This window comes from Elgaria multicarinata, chromosome 16 (assembly GCF_023053635.1).
Source record: "Elgaria multicarinata webbii isolate HBS135686 ecotype San Diego chromosome 16, rElgMul1.1.pri, whole genome shotgun sequence".
Lineage (NCBI taxonomy): Eukaryota > Metazoa > Chordata > Lepidosauria > Squamata > Anguidae > Elgaria > Elgaria multicarinata.
This window is the reverse complement of record NC_086186.1, coordinates 863912-879315: the sequence shown is the minus strand read 5'-3', so window position 1 is coordinate 879315 and position 15404 is coordinate 863912. Positions and strand designations below refer to the sequence as shown.

Below are 15404 nucleotides of genomic sequence, written 5' to 3'. Positions count from 1 at the left end.
GTGTTAAATTTGTATTTCTGCACTGCTGCTGATTTTATCTTGGCTGTGGTTTTATATTGTATTTTATATCATGTTTTTATTCTGTTTGTTTTATACTTTGAATGGTTTTAATATGTGTGAACCTACCAGGAAGCTTCGGCTATTGGGTGGTATAGAAATGCAATCAATCAATAAATGGCCAGCCACAAGCGTGCTAAAAATCGCTCTTTTAGAGATGCCTTATATTATCAAGCACCTGCTTACCCATAAAGAACATTTCATAGAATCATAGAATAGCAGAGTCGGAAGGGCCCCACAAGGCCATCGAGTCCCACCCCCTGCTCAAGGCAGGAATCCACCCGAAAGCATCCCTGACAGATGGTGGTCCAGCTGCCTCCTGAAGGCCTCCAGTGTGGGAGAGCCCATATCCATGTTCAAGACACATGGATGGATTCACTTGGCCTGCCAATGAAAGGTTTTCCAATGAGAGTTTAGGCCACAGAACTTCTTGTAAGCCACTGACAAAGATGGGAGTCGACACACATTTGGCCTATTTGTAGTTTTTAGAGATTTTATATTATGGTTCTATTTATTTTATTAATATACAGATAAAAACTTAAGTACATAAAACCTATATGCTGTAATGCTAAATACTGTAGTAATGTAAGACACAAATGACAATTACTACAGTATTTTATCTGTATATTGTGTCACAATATATCCCCGTTACAATGTTTTTAACATTTGCACTTTTTAATATTATGCCATTTTAATTCTTTATATTTATGTCCCTTGACTCAGTATTTTATTAACCTACTCAGAACTAGGGCAAGAAAAGAGTGGAGGGGCTTTAGCCTTTCCTTGCAGCCATGGAAGGGCTACCAGGATGCGAGGAAGGCAACCAGGATGATCAGGGGTCTGGAAACAAAGCCCTATGAAGAGAGACTGAAACAACGGGGCCTGTTTATTTATTTATTTATTACATTTCTATACCGCCCAATAGCTGGAGCTCTCTGGGCGGTTCACAAAAATGTTTAGCCTGGAGAAGAGAAGACTGAGGGGAGACATGATAGAACTCTTCAAATACTTGAGCAGTTGTCACACAGAGGAGGGCCAGGATCTCTTCTCAATCCCCCCAGAGTGCAGGGCACGGAATCACGGGCTCAAATTACAGGAAGCCAGATTCCAGCTGGAGATCAGGAAAAACTTCCTGAGTGTTAGAGCAGTACGACAATGGAGCTAGTGACCTAGGGAGGTGGTGGGCTCTTCCACACTAGAGGCCTTCCAGAGGCAGCTGGACAACCCTCTGTCAGGGGTGCTTCAGGGTGGATTCCTGCACTGAGTGGGGGATTGGACTCGATGGCCTTGTAGGCCCCTTCCAACTCTTACTATTCTATGATTCTATGAGGGGGAATAAGCCAGTTCTTGCTAATGGCCTGGTCAGAAACTCGCCAGGAGCTCTTGCACTTCCTCCCACCAAGGAGTTGGAGCAAACTGGGAAATGGTGGAATATCTTCAGGCTCCTTCTTACCGGTTTCCCCCCACCTCACCCCACCCATGGCCATTGTGGTTCATGGCTTTTCCGGCATGCTTTACACGCTGTCATTGCCATGCAGCTGCTGTCTCACTCCTCCTCCCCCTTTTCCTGGTATTATTTGGGAATGAGGAAAATGCGGTATTCTTGTGGTCACGCAATGAAACTGCCATCGCCTCCCTGTGTTATTCCTGCCATCGCGCTACGTCCCACTTCGTGTAGGCGGGTGTTGAGCGGTGCGGTGTTGACATTGCTAGGGACGAGGATCGGGTGGGAGTGTTTCCTCCTTTGACCTATTGCCCCGTCTCCTTTTTGCTCTTGGGAGGTGCATCCTACTGGTGTTTCACTAGTACATGGTGGAGCCCAGCTGTGCTCAGCTCCATGTCTCAGGGATGCCTAAACAGATGGGCAGTGGGGCCAGGGTTGCGGGGGCGGGGGGGGGGGAGAGCAGTGGTGGTGGCTGCAGCGGCCCCTTCATGATGCAGGCAAAACATGAACACCTGCTCCCCATTCCCATTCAATCCGGTGTATTCTCAAGTGAGAAAAGTGCTACTGCTGGTTTTTACCAGGAGCAATACTGACTTGTGCACATGGGGGGGGGGAGGGATGAAGGGGTGGGGTTAAGTGCGGAATCCCCTCTCGTATCTAAGAGATCAGCCTGGCTGTTTTCTTTCCAGGCAATGGCTGAACTGTCCGGTACTCCCTGGAAGTCCGTCGCTCGATCCTCCCAGGGCACCCTCAGCCCCCAAACACTTGGAAGGTGGGGCTTCCCACGCTTTCTGATCCAAGACCATTGATGCAGAGGGGACGGTTTAATCCTGCCCCTGGTGAGCTGAGAGAGGTAAGCGATTGGGGAGCGGGGAAGATAAATAAATTTGTCAGGAGTCTGGAGAGTAGGCGTGTGTCCAAAAGCCTCTTGTCCTCCAGCCCCTTTCTGTCCGCTCTGGGACCCGGCCCTTGGGGGCACACAGATGGGACAGATCATTCCCTTGTGAAATTTGGTTTGCCGGCAGCAGATCCTCCCTGCAGGGGTGGGGGACCCATTAAGACGGTCTGCCCCCAGAGACTGATGGAATCTGAAGGGTTCCTGAATGCTCTGGGGGATTTTCCAGCTGATAGGGCTGGCAATTCGGCCGAGGCCTTGGTCTCACGATGGAATGGTGAGATGGGACAGGCCAACGATGCAATCGCTCCCAAGCACCCACTCCTGTGCTGTGGAGCCCGTAATTCCCCTGGGTTTACAGAAGATCTACGGGCAATGGAACAGGCTGGACGACAGCTAGAGTGCAGGTGGCGTAGGTCTCGGAGGGAGTACGACAGAAGATCAGCAAAGACTCTCCGTTGTTGTGCCTATTACGCGGCAGTGAGGAGGGCAAAAGAATCTTACTCTGCCTTCTCAATCTGATCCTCAAAATGCCACCCAGCAGAATTATTCCAGGTGGTGAAGAGCCTGTTGGGAGGAGGCTGGGGCTCTGGGAAACCAGGATTGGGAACCCTTGGGAACCTGCTGTAATAAATTTGCTAGGCACTTCGAGGAGAAAATTGCTCGTGCTCACTCAGAAGTTGATGCCACAGTTATCGCAGAGCCTGGGGAGGTGTACAGTGCCCCGTTTAATCATGTTTTTTTGGATCAGTTCCATTTGTTGACAAGACACTTGAATCAGTCCGTCCCACCCCATGTAAGCTTGACCCTTGCCCATCCTGGCTAATTCTATCTAGCAGAGGTGGATTGGTTGGGTAGGTCCAGGGGGTGGTAAATGCCTCCCTCTGTCAGGGAGTGGTGCCTGCTGCCTTGAAAGAGGCTGCAGTGCGCCCTCTCCTGAAGAGGCCCTCCCAGAGGTATGTGAGAACTACCACCCCATCGCTAATATCCCCTTTTTGGGCAAGGTGCTTGAGCAGGTGGCGGCCGGGCAACTTCAGACGTTCTTGGAAGAAACGGATTATCTGGACCCTTCTCAGTCTGGTTTCAGGCCAGGGCACGGCACTGAAACAGCCTTGGAGGCTCTGACTGACAACCTACTCCAGATGAAAGGGTGGGTCCTACCCTGTTGATCTTCCTGGATCTCTCGGCGGCTTTTGATACCATTGATCATGGTATCTTACTGGATCGGCTCTGCGAGATGGGAGTAGGAGGCACTGTGTTACAGTGGTTCTGCTCCTACTTGTGGGACCGATCCCAGAGAGTGGTATTGGGGGATTCCTGTTCCACCGTATGGCAATTAAGCTGTGGGGTACCACAGGGTTCTATTCTATCCCCCATGCTGTTCTATATGAAGCCGTTGGGTGAGGTCATTAGGGGTTTGGGGGTTGGGTGCCATCAGTATGCTGATGATGCTCAGCTCTACTTCTCCTTGTCGTTGGAGTCAGCTGGGGCTGTGAAGGTGCTGGACCAGTGCCTGGAGGCTGTAATGGGCTGGATGAGGGCCAATAAACTGAAGCTGAATCCTGATAAGACGGAAGCTCTGTGGATTGGTGGTTCCCGAGTCTGGGAATTGGGCAAGTGACCTGTTCTGGAGGAGGTGGCGCTCCTTCTGAAGGAGCAGGTACGTAGCTTGGGAGTACTCCTAGACCCATCATTGTCACTGGAGGCCCAGGTGGACTCTGTGGCATGGAGTACTTGGGGTCAGCTTCGGCTGATCCGCCAGCTACGGCCTTTCCTAAACAGGGACAACCTAGCCACAGTATTGCATGCACTGGTAACTTCCCGATTAGACTATTGCAATGCACTCTACATAGGGCTGCCCTTGAAGATGATGAGGAAGTTGCAGCTAGTGCAGCAGCTAGACTGCTGGCGGGTGCATCTTACAGAGACCACATAACACTGGTCTTAAAGGAACTGCACTGGCTGCCTATACGCTTCTGGTCGGAATTCAAGGTGTTGGTAATGACGTTTAAAGCCCTAAACGGCTTGGGACTCGATACTTGAGAGAGCACCTCTCCTTATATATGCCTGCCTGACCTGAGATCTGTTGGAGAAGCCCTTCTCTGCATCCCACCAATGCAACATATATGCTATGATGGGACACGGGAGAGGGCTTTCTCTGTGGTGGCACCCCCACTGTGGAATGCCCTCCCCTTGGAGGCCCGACTGGCGCCAACACTGATTTTATTCCGGCGCCAAGTGAAAACATGGCTTTTTAACAAAGCCTTTGATGGTTAAACTCACAAAGATGGCACATTGTTTTAACTGTTTTAACTGCTTTTGCTGCTTTTAAATTATATAGTGTTTTAACTTGGTTCATGGTTTAATTTGTTTTTAACTGTACATATTTATAGTTTTATACTGTATGCTTTTATCTGTACGCCGCTCTGAGATCTTAATGATATAGGGTGGGATCTTACTGTTTTAAATAAGTAAACAATAAATAAATAAATCAGGGGAAGGATGACGCAAGAGAGTCATGGGATTTCCAAAGCAGAAGCAAGGGCGAATTTATCCCCCCACCCCAGCAATGAAACCTACTTTGTGCATGGGCATTCAAGCTTTTCTCTGGCACTACTTGGCAAAAGCCTTTCCCCTATTCATATTCTGTATGAAGTGGAAATGCACACAACTGCTACGCCACCCCCCGCCCAGACGAGGGACTGCCACCAGACCCAGAGGAACCTGAGCCTTTGGGAGAGGTGGTTGCAGAGACATCCCTGTCAGGAGAAAGGGAGCCTGTCTTTGAGGCAGAGGCTGAGAAAACCCCTGACCCCCAGGAGTGTTGTCCCCGCAAGCAACAGGCTCGTAGGCCTCTGGATAGGAAGCTCTGATTGCTACAGCTGAGCTCTGGGTGGAGTCCAGCAGGTCTGGGGCTTGAGAGCCTTCACTGAAAACCCAGCCAACGTTGGAACAACCTGGTCCATCCTGCCTCTACTGTGTACTTTGCCTCCTGAACCATGCCTGTGATTGATGCTCAGTTTCTGGACCTTTGGGACTGCCTAATGACCCTGGTTCTGGACTGTGTAATGTACCAGACTGATTCACTGAGTTTGACCTCTTGCCTGTTATGGTGGCCACTCCTGTTGTTGCCTGATCCTTTCGTCTAACTGCCTGCCTGTGTTCTGACCGCTGCCTGGATTTAGACCACAGCTGTTGTAATCTGAACCCCCTCAGCCGATCATCTGTAGGCCTGTTTGCTGACTCCACTGCATTTAGAGCTTGCTACAGCCAAAGTAGGACAACAACGCTGAGAAGAGGCTCCTTTGTCCCAGGAGGAGAACCCTGATGGTGGGAGGTCCCCTCCTGTGGGCTTGCCCCACCTGAAGGTTCTCTCCCACACTCCACCTCGCAACACCCTGGGCTATTTTGTCTCACTTGTTCCAGGTCTGGAGGTGTGAGGCTCTGTCTACCAATAGGGCCCCATTCTCTTTCCCAGGAGAAGAGCAGGTGTGTCATTGTCACCGGCATCATCACCATCTCACCATTGCTTCCAAAGGTCCTCGGTGGGACAGGGACAGGATACTGCAGAGTTGCTCTTGGACTAACTGAGAGTCATCTGAGGTACGCAGGATGGCTCCATAGTACTGGTAGAGGAAGATCTGTAGGAGGAAGAAGGAGGAGGAGGACCAGATCAGGCACCTGGATATAAAAAAACTAGAGGTTGAAACACATCAGAGGACCTTACCTGGAGGACCTTCTCTTCTGTTGCTCCCAGACTGTGGAATGGCCTGCCGGAGAAGACTCATCAACTTAACAGTCTTTTAGCATTTAAGAAAGCTATAAAGACTGATCTATTCCGGCAAGCCTATCCAGTGGAATTTTAGGATGTTTTTAGACTGTTTTAGTAATGTATACTTTGTTTTTAATTCAGTTTTATGTATTTTATACTTATTGTTGTTCCCTGCCTCAATCCAAACAGAGAGGTGGGTAAGAATTATTATTATTATTATTATTATTATTATTATTATTATTATTATTGGTCTTTTCAGCAATAAATTCATTTGTAGCCTCTGAGACTATTCTCTCTCTGTGTATTCATAGAATCATAAAATAGCAGAGTTGGAAGGGGCCTACAAGGCCATCGAGTCCAACCCCCTGCTTAATGCAGGAATCCACCCTAAAGCATCCCTGACAGATGCTTGTCCAGCTGCCTCTTGAAGGCCTCTAGTGTAGGAGAGCCCACCACCTCCCTAGGTAACTGGTTCCATTGTCGTACTGCTCTAACAGTTAGGAGGTTTTTCCTGATGTCCAGCTGGAATCTGGCTTCCTTTATCTTGAGCCCGTTATTCCGTGTCCTGCACTCTGGGAGGATCGAGAAGAGATCCTGGCCCTCCTCTGTGTGACCACCTTTTAAGTATTTGAAGAGTGCTCTCATGTCTCCCCTCCATCTTCTCTTCTCCAGGCTAAACATGCCCAGTTCTTTCAGTCTCTCTTCATAGGGCTTTGTTTCCAGACCTCTGATCATCCTGGTTGCCCTCCTCTGAACACGCTCCAGCTTGTCTGCATCCTTCTGGAGCGTGTTCAGAGGAGGGCAACTAGGATGATCAGGGGTCTGGAAACAAAGCCCTATGAAGAGAGACTGAAAGAACGGGGCATGTTCATCTTGGACCTCCACCTGCCACCTTGCACCTTTAGCTGGGCAATGCCCAGACACCCGGTCAGAGAGCATGAAGGTGTCCTGCTGCTCCTGCTGTCGGCTCTTGGAGGCACAAGATGGAGCAGGCAACTGGATCAGGAGCAGCACCACTGGTGCCAGCTGGGACTGGCAGTGGATTCCAGTCCTGCAGCTAAAGTGGAAACCCAACTACCCCAGCAGCCCTGACTGGGAGCAACTGGCAGGATGAATCGACATGCCAAGAAAGCCTTTCTGGATGCTCCAGCTCACTACGGGCAGCACCTCCGCTTTGACACAAGGAGCCAGTTGGGAATGGCTCCCCTGGTCTCCCTATTCACTAGACGAGGCTGAGGGACTCTCCTCGGAGTTAAAGGGCAGTGGCACCTCCTGGATGGATATGAGTGGGCCCCAGCGCAAAAGGACACGGACTCTCAAGTCACTGTAGCTGGAGGCTTTGGTCTCCAAGGGCTCCAAGGGCTCCTGGCCCTCTCTCTGCCTTTAGGGGCGCTTCGTTCTTCAATTGCCCGGCTCTTTTAAGAATGATCTTGTTAGCTGTTCCAAAAGTGTCAGTCCACAATCATGTCACACATCATCCCACAGGGGTACTAAGGGAGCCCGGCCTCTTTATTCCTTAAAAGATGTCACTAACACAATCAGAGGAGAACATGGACCTTTATTATTATTATTATTTATTTATTTATATAGCACCATCAATGTACATGGTGCTGTACAGAGTAAAACAGTAAATAGCAAGACCCTGCCGCATAGGCTTACAATCTAATAAAATCATAGTAAAACAATGAGGGGAAGAGAATGCAAACAGGTACAGGGTAGGGTAAGCAGGCACAGGGTAGGGAAAAACTAACAGTAGAAAGTAACAGTAGAAGTCTGCACAACATCAAGTTTTAAAAGCTTTAGGAAAAAGAAAAGTTTTTAGTTGAGCTTTAAAAGCTGTGGTTGAACTTGTAGTTCTCAAATGTTCTGGAAGAGTGTTCCAGGCGTAAGGGGCAGACACCCAGAGCTAGAGTAAGAGGTATCACCACAGTTCAAGTCTATAACTTAGTCTCCTTTTTGGGTTCAAGGGAAGGAAGCAATGGAATAGGAAGGCTAAAGCTGCGAATCAGCCGAGGCTAGCGAGGGATGCTAAAAGCAACAAAAAATCTTTCTTCAGGAACGGGCATAGTAAAAGACAGGAAAGACATGGTGGTTCAGCTACTCAACAAGGATGGCAAATTGATAACAGATGACAAAGAAAAATCCAAAGTGCTCAATTCCTACCTTGGTTCAGTTTTCTCCCAAAAGCAGATCTATGACCCCGCCCCCCGGGCAAAAATGTACAAGCTGAAGGGGCAAGATTGAAGCTTGAGACTGATAAACAAATGGTCACGGAACACCTAATTTCTTTGAATGAGTTCAGATCTCCAGGTCCCAATGAATGGCATCCTAGAGTAATAAAAGAACTGGCAGAAGAACCCTCAGAACCACTGACTATTGTCTTTGTGAAATCATGGAAGACGGGTGAAGTGCTGGATGATGGAAGGAGGGTTAATGTTGTCCATACCTTCAAAAAGGGCAAAAAGGAGGAACCTGGCAAATGCAGCTCAGTCAGTCTGACATCCATCCCTGGGACATTTTTGGAGCAGTTTATAAAACAATGCATTGATTACTAGAAGCCACCATGGACTTGCCAATAACAAATCCTGCCAAACCAATCTGATCACATCCTTGTGGACTATGGGAATGCAGTAGACATAATATATCTTGACTTCAGCAAAGCTTTTGACAAAGTACCACATGACATTCTGATTAGCAAACTAGCTAAAAGTGGGCTAGATGGAACAACTATTAGGTGGATCCACAGTTGGCTACAGAATTGGACACAAAGAGTGCTTATCAATGGCACTTTTTCAAACTGGGGGGAGGTAATGAGCGGGGTACCACAGGGCTCAGTCCTGTGATCAGTGCTCTTCAACATTGTTATTAATGACTTGGACGAGGAGGTGCAGGAAATGTTTATCAAATCTGCAGATGACATAAAATTGGATGGGATAGCTAACACCCTTGGAATTGTTGTAGATCACAAACTGAATATGAGCCAACAGTGTGATGTGGCTGCAAAAAAAGCAAATGCTATTTTGGGCTGCATTCATAGACATATAGCTTCCAAATTGCGCGAGGTACTGGTTCCCCTCTATTCAGCACTGATTAGGCCTCATCTTGAGTATTGCATCCAGTTCTGGACACCACACTTCAAGAAGGATGCAGATAAGCTGGAGGGGGTTCAGAGGAGGGCAACGATAATGATCAGGGGTCTGGAAACAAAGCCCTATGTGGAGAGACTGAAAGAACTGGGCAGGTTTAGCCTGGAGGAGAGAAGACTGAGGGGAGACATGAGAGCACTCTTCCAATACTTGAAAGGTTGTCACACAGAGGAAGGGCAGGATCTCTTCTCGATCCTCCCAGAGTGCAGGACACAGAATAATGGACTGAAGTTACAGGAAGCCAGATTCTGGCTGAACACCAGGAAAAACCTCCATACTGTTAGAGCAGTACCACAATGGAACCAGTGACCTAGGGAGGTTGTGGGCTCTCTCACTCTAGAGGCATTCAAGAGGCAGCTGGACAGCCGTCTGTCAGAGATGCTTTAGTGTGGATTCCTGCACTGAGCAGTGGGTTGGACTCGATGGCCTTATAGGCCCCTTCTGGCTCTACTATTCTATGTTTCTATGAGAGATTATTCACTATTTTCTTCTCAAGTCCAAAATATATTTTCAAACTAGAAGCAGATAATCTTGTCTACAATTCCCCGCCTCCCCGCCCCGGTGTGTGGGGACTAGCTGGGGCTTCTCAGTGATCAAGGGTGTTGCAGACCAGATCCCACCAGAACAGCTTCTCTGCAAATAAGGACTAGAGATTTTCTTTTTATTCTCTTATTTTATACCAAATTGAGATGAACAAACAGAGCACAATTTTCTGCTGATGCAACTGACTGAGAGGGAAGGCCTAACTACTACTGACAAAAAGCATGGCAATACTTCCAGTTTCACTTTCCTGAGGAAAACACACACACCACGAATCCTTTAGAGTGTCAGCAAGGGACCAGCATTCTTCTCACACAGTATCTTAGTCCTTCTACTGCTGTTATTACTCTGATTATAATAATACAATCCCCAGGCTGAAAACTGATGCTAAAGCAACGTCCAGGGTTGAAACATGTTGAGCCCTGGAGGTACCCACCAAATGGCCAAATTCTGGGCCTCAGTCCTGGCATTGTCTAGTGAGGCTACGCTAGGACTTGTGGTGGTGGTGGACTTGAGAACCTCCATGAGATACCTTCTCTAAGGGTAGCCAGCACAGAACTGACCGTGGTTACCCCCGCCAAACCTTGCTGACATCACGGAAGGCAGAGAGCCACATCTCCCACAAACATCGTGGCTGGCAGCCGGCGGGCCCTCCTCCTGGGGCCCAGAGAGCAGAACGCTAGATGCAGCTACTCACCTTTTCAGGGCTTTGGCTGTCGCATTTTGTGTCCCCTTTCACTAGCTCCTGATGGAGTTCCTGAAAGCAAGCCTTATCCGTGACATCGATCAAGAGCCGCTCCACAAACTGTCAGGAAGAAGTGGGGAAATCAGGCCAACCGCTTGCTGGGTCCGGCTGAGGCTCGTCCAGCTCAGCAGTTGGCCTCCGGAGGTGGTGGCGCCCAGCAAGGGACGAATGCCCCAAGCGTGGGCCGAGGCCACAAAACGGGGCTCACAGGTGGGGATGTTCTTATGGCAGACATCTCCTACGCCCAAGGCGTCGTTTCCACACGCATCTTTCCTTCCTCTCGCTGGGGCAGATAAAGGTCTTGTGCACTCTGGGTCCAATGATGGCTACAGTGGTTTTCTAGGGTCACCAGCCAAAAATGGTGGGAGAAGAAAACAGGCACTAAAGCAACTGCTGCAGCTAAGCCTCTTCTGCCCCGAGGGAAGGAAGGAAGGAAGGAAGGAAGGAAGGAAGGAAGGAAGATGTCAAGATACCTTTTTCGGCATAAAGTACGCTACTATCTTCAAGTGAGTCCCCCTCCCCGTTGCCCACAGTGATCAGCTCAGATGCCTCAAAGGCTGCAGCTCACAAGGAGAGCACAAGGCTGGACAACCACCTGTCAGGGATGCTTTAGGGTGGATTCCTGCCTTGAGCAGGGCGTTGGACTCGATGGCCTTGGAGGCCCCTTCCAACTCTGCTATTCTATGATTCTATGCTTCTCCCCATCACATGGCCACTAAAGCAGCAGCAGCAGCAGCAGCAAGCTGAGGGCGGGTGGTTTCCCTTCATTCCATCTCCTTCCCTGGCCTGATCTCTTCAAATCCGATCACCTGTGGCTTGGTCCTGTCTTGCATCCATCTCTGCCAGCAAAGAACACCTCTCCTACTAGCCCGTGGGGGTGGGGGGTGGGGACACGCGCTATGGAGGAGGGAAGCCTCGGGGGACAAGCGATGAACGCAGCGGAATGCCTCTCCGTGGTTGGCCGTCTACGCTGACTTCCGATGGAGTGGCTGGCTGGCTGTGGGGCGCACGTGGAGTGGGAAGCAGGAAGAGACCTAGGCTCCCCCCCCCGCATCAGCTGCTCCTCAGCCGGAGGATGCTGGGGGGCACTTCAAGCAGGGGCCACCCCAGCAAACATCCCCTCTGGGCCTCCCTTATTCCTACCACCCACCCACCCACCCTCATGCCACCTCCATTCAGTTGTGCCCAAAGGAATCTGCTCGCCTTAGCGGGTGGTGGTGGTGTCCCCAAGTCACATAGCACGAAACTCCAATGGGCTCAGAACTGTGGTGAGGGACGGAGACCATTGCAAGCCCTCGCTGGCCATGGCAATGCAGGAGGACTCAGCGATGCACCCGCCTCCTGCCTGTGCCCGCTAATAACTCCTGGCCCCTTTTCCAAGGTGGGAAAAAGCCCAGGCCAGATTCAGTGGGAACCTGGCCAAGGAAGAAGAGCCCTCACCATACCTCCACCAGCTTCTGCTCCCACACGTCGATCTTGAAGGTGTCACTCTCGGTGAAAGCTGTGCAGGTGAGGAAGGGAATCGTTCAGGGCCAAGGTGCGCAACAGATATTATGGGTGGCCTTAGATGGCTCTGTGGAGAAGGGGCCTTCCTTTCCAGCATAGGCTCAATGCTGATGGCACTCTACAAGCTTATGGCTCAAGGATTTACAAAGTCAGAGCTCAAACGTCCAACGTGCCCGCTGGACTGTGCAAAATAAATATGCCTGCTGATACAGCAGGTGGACCCTTGGCTGAGCTGCTGTGCCAGGCCCACTGGGCTGCACAGGCATTTCACAGCCTGTCCCCGCCTGCCACCCCAGCTTCCTCGGAGCAACCCTGATCCCAAACAGAGGAGGCCCTTTGAATTAGATCAACCCTGTTCCCACGACAAGCGGACTCAGCGCAAGGGTCTCTGGGAGAATGGTGGTTTGTACCTTTGTTTGCCAGTTTCCCCAAGACACAGAGGATGCTACGGTACGGGAGCAGCCGGCCTCGGAAGCCCTCCAGGAGCTTGGTCAACACGTCTGCCGGGAAGTGGCTCCACAAGGCCACCAGGATGTCACCAGCCGCGTCCTGATACAGGTCCTGAAGATCCTGCAGCAACCGGGGGGGAGGGGGGGGAGGCAGAAGCGTCACGCTGGGGGCAATCTGAGAGTTGCACGCACTGCCGGCACCGGCAGCACCCGCCTCTCGTGTCTGCTCTTGCCAGCAATGGCTTCTCCTGAGCAACGGAGTCGGGTGGAACGTGGCACAGCAATAGCCACAGCGCCGCTCCTCTGAGTGGACGGGACTCTTGCCCTGCTGGAGTGGCGGAGTCACACTAGCCTATTCCTTTCCTAACCACATTCTTAGGCTACCCAATTATCAAAACATATTTTATTGGCTTACAATAAAAGATGAAACTATCAAATATACCAAGAAGACTAGAAAGCCATAAAATCTAACACAGCCTATAACCAGTCACTATAGCAAACTCACCAGAAATTTCAAAACTTCAGAAAAGTTTTGAAAAAACCAAAAGTGGTGTGTTTTTTTTTTAACATTAGAAGCTTAAAAAGTTTTGAGGCAAAAGCACAACATAGGTGCCAGGCAGGAATTTGGGAAAGGGATTCCCTAACTTGGTGTCACCACTGAAAATAGACACTTGCCCGGGGGGGGGGGAAGGGGGGCACTGATGCCCGGAAGCCCCAGAAGCTCCGCTGCTTTGCTTGGGAGTGAACAGAGCCTATCAGCCGGCCTGCGACCCAGCGGCGCTTTGGAAGGGTCGGCCCACTCTGGCTGGAAAAGGCGGCACCTCAGGCTTAGGAGGAGGGTCCCTGGAGAAAGGCTGGCCGGCAGGTGCTGCCCCTTTCTGCACGGTGGCTTTGGCCTGATTCCCCGCTCGAGCAATGACTGAAACTCCATCCAGACAAGACAGAGGTGCTCTGGGTCAGTCGAAGCGAGGGGCCCTGAGCTCTGGGGAGCCCCATCAGTCCCGTCTCCCCATGACTGTACGTCTCACTGGGCAGGGAGGGCAGGAAGCAACGACCAGCCCTGACTGGGTATTCCTGGGGGAGGCACCAGCTCACAGGCACGGAATGCCCTCCATGAGCCTCTGGAGAAGAACTTCTTCATACAGCACACAAAGTCAATTGTGGACGTTGCTATCACAAGTTGTAGTGATGGCCTGCCAACTTGCATGTCTTGAAATCCATGGAGGAGGAGGAAGAGGAGGAGGAGGAGGAGGCAGAGGCGGCTATCCATGGCTTGCAGTCAGGATGGCTGCACATTACCTCCAGTACTGGAGGCAGGATTTCTCTCCATCCAGGTTTCTGGGGAATGCAAGTGGGAGGGTGCTATTCACCCGTGTCTTCCTAGCAAGCTTCGCACTGGGGCACCTGGCTGGCCACTGTGCACACCGAATGATGGACTAGACAGGCCTTTGGTCTGATCCAGCATGGCTTTTAAGAACATCATTAGAGGAACTGGCATGAAATAATGGTCAAAATGACCTGGATAGTATTCAAAGAGAGAAGGCCAATCACTCAGGCCAAAAAGATATTTGAGTAATGAACAGGTATGAGGCTGTCTTATTATTCCAGGTCAAAAGTGTACTTAAAATTTCTGCTTATCAATTAATGAGCAAAAAATATTGTGTAAGGAATACACATCAAAAAGCTTGTCTAGAAAAAAATATAGACTGAAGTTTAATTAGCAAATTTTGAGTAAAGGAAATTATCTGGAAGGTATAATTAAAAATTGATGTCATCAAGCCAGAAAGGTGTACGTGAAACACCTATATGAACATTCCAATTTTTAAAGGAATGTTTAACAACAATGAGATGTAAGCCCTAATTTATGGGACAGTTGATAACATTAGTTATGAGGTAACTTCTACACAAAAAATTGTATAAATACATGCTGATTTCAGAATACAGGAGCTTCTTACTAGAAGCATATTGGTTGCAGTAAAAAGATTGGAGTAAAAGGACTTTCAGAGAAAATGCAGCTTCTCAAGAGGGAAGTGGCTGGATGGCTGTGGACTGGCCACGATGTGGCAAAGGGCCTCAAGCTGCTCTCCTTTCGCACCCAATCGCGGGTGTCGATCGCCCCCTGGTGAATCTCAGATATACCTGCTCAAGTTTGGGAAACAAGCTAGTTGGATGGAGCGGGAAGAAGAGCCTCACTCTATATTTCATAGAATCATAGAATAGCAAAGTTGGAAGGGGCCTACAAGGCCATCAAGTCCAACCCCCTGCTCAATGCAGGAATCCACCCTAAAGCATCCCTGACAGATGGTTGTCCAGCTGCCTCTTGAAGGCCTCTAGGGTGGGAGAGCCCACAACCTCACCAGGCAACTGATTCCATTGTCGTACTGCTCTAACAGTCAGGAGGTTTTTCCTGATGTCCAGCTGGAATCTGGCTTCCTTTATCTTGAGCCCGTTATTCCGTGTCCTGCACTCTGGGAGGATCGAGAAGAGATCCTGGCCCTCCTCTGTGTGACAACCTTTTAAGTATTTGAAGAGTGCTCTCATGTCTCCCCTCCATCTTCTCTTCTCCAGGCTAAACATGCCCAGTTCCTTCAGTCTCTCTTCATAGGGCTTTGTTTCCAGACCCCTGATCATCCTGGTTGCCCTCCTCTGAACATGCTCCAGCTTGTCTGCGTCCTTCTTGAAGTGTGGAGCCCAGAACTGGACGCAATAGAGAGGAACCAGTACCTCATGTGATTTGGAAGCTATACTTCTATTAATGCAGCCCAAAATAGCATTTGCCTTTCTTGCACCCATATTGCACTGTTGGCTCATATTCAGCTTGTGATCTACAACAATTCCAAGATCTTTCTC

The 15404-nt window shown here is 49.8% G+C and overlaps 1 pseudogene; it reads right to left on the bottom strand.

The window, feature by feature from the left end:
* The window catches only part of LOC134409714 (maestro heat-like repeat family member 5), a 143693-nt pseudogene that overhangs the window by 40232 nt on the left and 88057 nt on the right, over positions 1–15404 (bottom strand).